At 35.4% G+C, this 6,000-nt stretch overlaps 1 protein-coding gene across 5 annotated transcripts in view; it reads left to right on the top strand.

Annotated features, from left to right (window-relative positions):
- The window catches only part of RIMKLB (ribosomal modification protein rimK like family member B), an 81,328-nt gene extending 80,099 nt beyond the window's left edge, over positions 1 to 1,229 (top strand). For 3 of the 5 annotated variants that reach the window (XR_009182082.2, XR_009182081.2, XR_009182080.2), the window contains one exon: positions 1,069 to 1,229. The gene's annotated coding sequence lies outside the window, so the exon portion shown is untranslated. Of the gene's footprint in view, positions 1 to 545; positions 624 to 1,068 lie in introns of all 5 variants that reach the window. The other 2 variants (XR_011646662.1, XR_011646661.1) reach the window with 1 other exon arrangement.
- Positions 1,230 to 6,000: the final 4,771 nt, after the last annotated feature.

Raw genomic sequence — 6,000 nt, forward strand, 5'->3', positions numbered from 1 at the left:
ATCCCATATACAGAGGTCAAAGGGTGGGGCTTGAGACTGGGGGAAGGAATGAGAAAGAAAGTAGAAACAATGTCACTGCAGTGCCACCATTGACAAGCCTTTTTGCTTATGTCAGTGTTTGTTTTATTTCCTGATTTTATTTTTATTTGGCAGAACTACCTATTTTTATTTTGGGATAAAGGTTAGTGGGAGGGTGGAACAAAAACAAGCCATTCTTATTATTTAATTCCTTAGCTAATAAGAAATTATGTTTGAAGCTTGGACCCCAGTGACAAACAGAATAGAAATAAATCCCAGGATTTTAACAAACAAGGAAACATTTATATGGTATTAATGTACAATTCAGTTCTCCTGCAACTGCTATTATACATTCGTCATTTTGTTCCCCCTCTCCCTGCCCCCAATTCTTCTATGTGTATATGCAGTTTGAGGAAATGTACATTTGTATCAATCCTTTTTAAAGGACTTAATGAATTTATTATTCTTGAAAGGAATATACACAATGTGTATATGGGCATACAAATGCTACCCTATTTTAAATGTAGGTGGCGTATGTGTTCGTGTTTTAATGTATTCAGAGTCATTGGGCAATAAGCAGTCCAGAACATTGAAAACTCAAGCAGGTAAAGCATTCTCTAACACTTGTAGTTTCTAGAATGACTTTTTAAAAATCTTTCATATTGCTGCATCTTCACAAGTACGTTGATACTGACCTCAAATTTTGCAGGAGTTGTAGAATACCTAGTTAAAACTTTAAGTTACGTCTTTCTTCATAGATTATAGGGATAGGTGATGAAGGAAACTGTAACAGGAGTGAAAATGGCTCTTTGAGATGGCAACTGCTGAGTGTCTAAAATCTTTCCACTTTTTTTCCCCCCAGCTTAGCATGAACATTGATCATATATTGATTTTCTGTCATTGGAATTTTTGTTGTTTTGAACTGGGTGGTGGGTTGGGGAGACATTAAGAAGTTGGTGCAGATATGTAAATATAAATGTTGAGCAAAGAAATTCTTTGTTTAATCTGAATAGTAAGCAAGAACTTTTTCTATATACTCTTCTGCTGCAGCAGAGAAATAAACTGATAGGTGGCAGCAGAAGAAGGAGTTATTCAGACTGATGGCTACTTAAGATCTGCACAGTTGAAGAGATAGAGCATGAGATACCAAGTGAAGCAAGGGGGGCAAAAATGGAAACAGAACAATATTTCTTGGATTTTGACTCTAACTGGTGAGTTATATTCAAATATTTTCAAACCTATTGAGTTTCTTTTCATTGTGCTGAATAATCATGAATGCCTGTAGGTCCTCGCCTCACTGAATTCTAACAAGTGTGCTTTCATTCTTTACTTTAAAAAAAAAAAGTACCTAAAATTAAGGTTTTCTCCCTTGTACATGGATATATGTGAACCTTAATAATGGTGGAAATTTTGCTGATGGTAAATATGATTTTTTAAAAATCTGCAATAGAAATGAAATATGTATTGTTAACCATTTTACAAAAACTGAAGGCTGCCCCTCTTTTACTGGGAGCACTAGAGAGATAACAACAGAAGTATACAATTTGAAAAAATAATGGGGGGAGAGTGGATTTCTTGAATAGGCTTTCCTGTTTCTGTCTAGGCCCAGTTCCCTTCACTTTGTATGTTCATTAGTTCTGCTCTGCCTGTTCACCTTTCTCTTACTTATCTGTCTCTGCTCTTCCTCTTTTCTTTTCTCTAGTTGTGCTTCTGCTTGCCTGACTTTCTACTGCTCTCTGACCTCAGTCTCTCTGTGTACCTATTTTCTCTCTTTCATTCCCTCTGAATTTTACCTATGCTGCCATCTTTTATCTCTGCTTGCCTGTTTTTGTTAGTGTCTGGGTTTATATGTGTGCATGTCACTTTTTATCCCTTCCCCTTTCCCCACTTCTCGTTTGCATTCTCTATGTCTATATCTGCTTGTGTAATGGAGGTTTCCTTTGCTTCAAAATGTCTTTAAAATATGGATCACATTGTAATTCTCTACAAATTGAATTTATACTGGGCTGAGTAGAAGAAATTAAATGATATTTTAAAAGTCAGCCCCCTAGAATTAAATAATGTAAATTTCAATTTTTAAATCTATAATAAGATAAAAACCTGTTTATTCAATATTTGTTTATTTTAACACTATCTCTTTATGGTTCCTGGCAACTACACTATTTAAAATCACTTGGACAGAAAGGAATGGCCTATAATGTTTTATCTATCTAGATTTTGTTTTTTAAAGATTTATTTTTTATTTATTTCTCTCCCCCCCAGTTGTCTGCTCTCTGTGTCCATCTGCTGTGTGTTCTTCTGTGACTGCTTCTATCCTTATCAGTGGCACCAGGAATCTGTGTTTCTTTTTGTTGCGTCATCTTGTTGTGTCAGTTCTCCATGTGTGTGGTGTCATTCTTGGGCAGGCTGCACTTTCTTTTGCACTGGATGGCTCTCCTTATGGGGTGTGCTTTTTGCGCGTGGGGCTCCTCTACATGGGGGCACCCCTGTGTGGCATGGCACTCCTTGTGCACGTCAGCACTGCGCATGGGCCAGCTTGACAAGGGTCAAAGAGGCCCGGGATTTGAACCGCAGACCTCCCATGTGGTAGACAGACGCCCTGTCCATTGGGCCAAGTCTCCTTCCCTATCTAGATTTTTTAACTTCAGATTTATTCTGATTTTCTAATGAAATCTAAATGAGCAAAGTAGTATTTTATAGATGTATATGCTAAAGAAAATAAATTTAATTATTTTTCTAGGTTATATGTGTAGATGCTTTAGAAGTATTTTTATTAGCTCTCTTAAAAATAGCTGCGAATAATTGTTTCCAAGTTTTATAGATGGTAAAAATAGGGTACCCAGAGGAAAGATTAAACAAAAGGAATTTGAACTCCTGGCCCACAAAGGCCTGCCATAGAAGTGTAGAATTTTTAAGATGGAAGGTTTAGAGATTATCTGATACAATCTTTTTTTTTTTTTAAGATTTATTATTTATTTATCCCCCCCCATTGTCTGCTCTCTGTGTCCTCTTAGATTCTTGTCAGGGGCACTGGGAATCTGTATCTCTCCTCACTGCATCATCTTGCTGCGTCAGCTCTCCATGTGTGTTTGGTACCACTCCTGGGCAGGCGATGCATTTTTTGCGCGGGGTGGCTGTCCTTACAGGGTGCACTCCTTGTGCGTGGGGCCTCCTCTCTGCGGGGACACCCCTGCGTGGCATGGCATTCTTTGCACGCATCAGCACTGCACATGGGCCAACTCCCCACACAGGTCAGGAGGCCCTGGGTTTAAACCTGGACCTCCCATGTGGTAGGCAGACGCTCTATCAGTTGAGCCAAATCTGCTTCCTTGATACAATCTTGAATTAACAGTAAGGAAACTAAAGTCCAGAAAGTTAGTGACTGGCCCAACATTAGAGTGCCAGTTAGTTGGGACCCAAGTCTCCTGACTACCAGTCCAGTGCTTGTTGAACTATATACCATGCATCTTTCAAAATCTACTGTAGTCACTGAACAAGTGTTCTGCAGTGGGAGCTGCAGTGTTACAAAGAAACTTGTTGCTGTTTGTTCCTATAGTATTTAGTATAGGGTGGGGCATTTGTTCCAATAAAAGATATTAAGGCAAGTTGTGGGTGGTCATTTTAGATGATTTTGTTTGCATGCAGAATAGTTTACTTGTTTAATGTATGTATGCTTATATACATTAAGCACTGTAATTATGCCTACCCTGATAGTTTGATTCTGGAAAGGTGTCCCAAGATGCAGAGAAAACTTTGTGTTCTTTGCAATTTCTGGTCAGGAGAGAAGAATGAATTACCTTAGATCTAGTATACCATGAATCCTTTGCCTTTTCCTTCAACTCTTCTTTTCCCATTCTTGAAAGTGAATCAATCAACAAAGTAAAATTTTACATTATTCTGAAATTCCTTTTTTTCCTGCAGATTTTCAGGGTAGCAGTGGGGGAAGCAGATAATTAACAAGGATGATTTGGTATACTTACTAGTATGTTGACTAGTAACATGAAGTATAACTAAGCTCATTGTCTAAATATCCAGTTAATTTTCTTTTTTTTTAAATATAAAAGAAAAGTCACCTATTTTTTAATTGCTTATCTTGATGCTGATTAATGAATATTGGTATGGAAGACAGTAGTAATACACTGACTTGGATAATGTGGTTAGAGATTGTAAATTTTTTGAAATTTAGTTTTGTCTTAAGAATTTATATTAGTAATAGAATGTTAATGATTTAGAACTGAAAGATGACCAATTTGGAAGATGACCAGTTTGAATCCGAATCAAAATTTATTGCTCATTCTATAATTTGTTGAAAATTTAGCTCAGAGAAAGAGCACTTAGGCTTAATTTTGTGGGCATTTTGGTGCAATAATTTTGTTTTACTTTGTGTGATATTGTACAAAAACTTTTATTCTTGCTTCAATTTTTTCTTCTATGTATGATTTTTCTGACCGAAATGAAGCACAATTATCCTTTTTATAGGATTGTTAAAATTAACTTGAATTACATTACACATCTTTATTTTTTGCTTGTTATTGTATTTTTTAAATGGTTGTGAATATTCTGTGTTTAAAATTGATTTTAAAAAGCATATGTTTTTTCTGTAGGACAGTTTAAAATAATCCATAAGCATAGAAAGGGATGCTTAACTAGATATCAAACTGAAATGAGTCACAAAACTCCGGTATAAAGAAAAAACTGTTGGTTATTATGTTGGCAAAATCCTGATGAAGTAGGAAATACAGTGGACCTATTAACTGGAACTAATGACTTCTTCACCCACCAGAGAACAAATTCCAGAGAGTTAAAATAGGTTCTCCCCAAGAAAGGTCAAGTAAATTTGGGAGTAAGATTGCTCTTGTTAAAACAGTAATAGGTTTAGCTTTTCATTTTTAATGATGAGAACATTAAATGTCTTCCAAGTCAGATTCAGAGTGTATCTCTGTCAACTAAGATCACCAAGTACTGTACATTACAAAAACTTGACTTCTAGTCAATTTGTAATATTTTATTGTCATCACATTAGTTGACTTTGTCTTTATTTTCTTTTTTTCCTCATTCTATTTATAGAGATTATTTTAAGTCTTTGATTTAAGGGAGCATATGTTTTTTTCCCCCACCCTTCCCAGGTCCTTTTGAAGTAACCAGTGATATTTTTTGCTTACCTCATTAACAGAATGGATGAAGATATATTTGACTTTATGTTTTTTTCAAGTGGAGGATAAAAATACACAGTACAAAGGAGCAGTAACTCTACTCAATTTGATATGTATTCTAAAATAAACACTATGAACTGGAAAATAAATAGCCTGCAGTGTGACTTGTTCTTTTGGCAGTTGTTTTTACGCTCTCCATCCTATATGAATTTTCTTAAGTCCAGATATCTAGACTTGAAATGCAAACTTTCCTTTATTTCACCATGACAGCGCTCAGATACAGACTCGTCACAGTCTTGTCCACTGAATTTTAGTCTTCTTGTGATGAGACACCATGTCTGATCTAATATTTGAATTGTATAGGGTCTAGTGTGTATATGTATATGTATATATATAAATGTATGTATTTGAATTACATAGAGTCTAGTGTGTATATGTGTGTGTGTGATTATATATATATATATATATATTCAGAGGCAGTCCTGGTGCCTTTTTTTTTTTAACTTTTTATTTTGAAATTTCAAACTCAGAGGACAATTGCAAAAATTAAAAAAACATACAGAAAACTCCAACATACCCCCAAATACCCAGTTGCCTTTATCTACCAATTTAACATTTTGCTACCTGTGCCATACCTGTCTATAGTCCTACCTATCTGTTTACTAATTAGACATTTGAAAGCAGACAGCTTGGTAATTAGATATTGATTCAAATTCTAATTCCATTATTTACTGACTGTTTGGGCAAATCATTCTCTTCAAGCCACAGAGTATTTGTAAAAATTAAAATAATTATACTTAAATTACTAGCTTAATGTGTAAGGATTAAG

The sequence above is a fragment of the Dasypus novemcinctus genome, chromosome 20 (genome assembly GCF_030445035.2).
Source record: "Dasypus novemcinctus isolate mDasNov1 chromosome 20, mDasNov1.1.hap2, whole genome shotgun sequence".
Taxonomy (NCBI): Eukaryota; Metazoa; Chordata; class Mammalia; order Cingulata; family Dasypodidae; genus Dasypus; species Dasypus novemcinctus.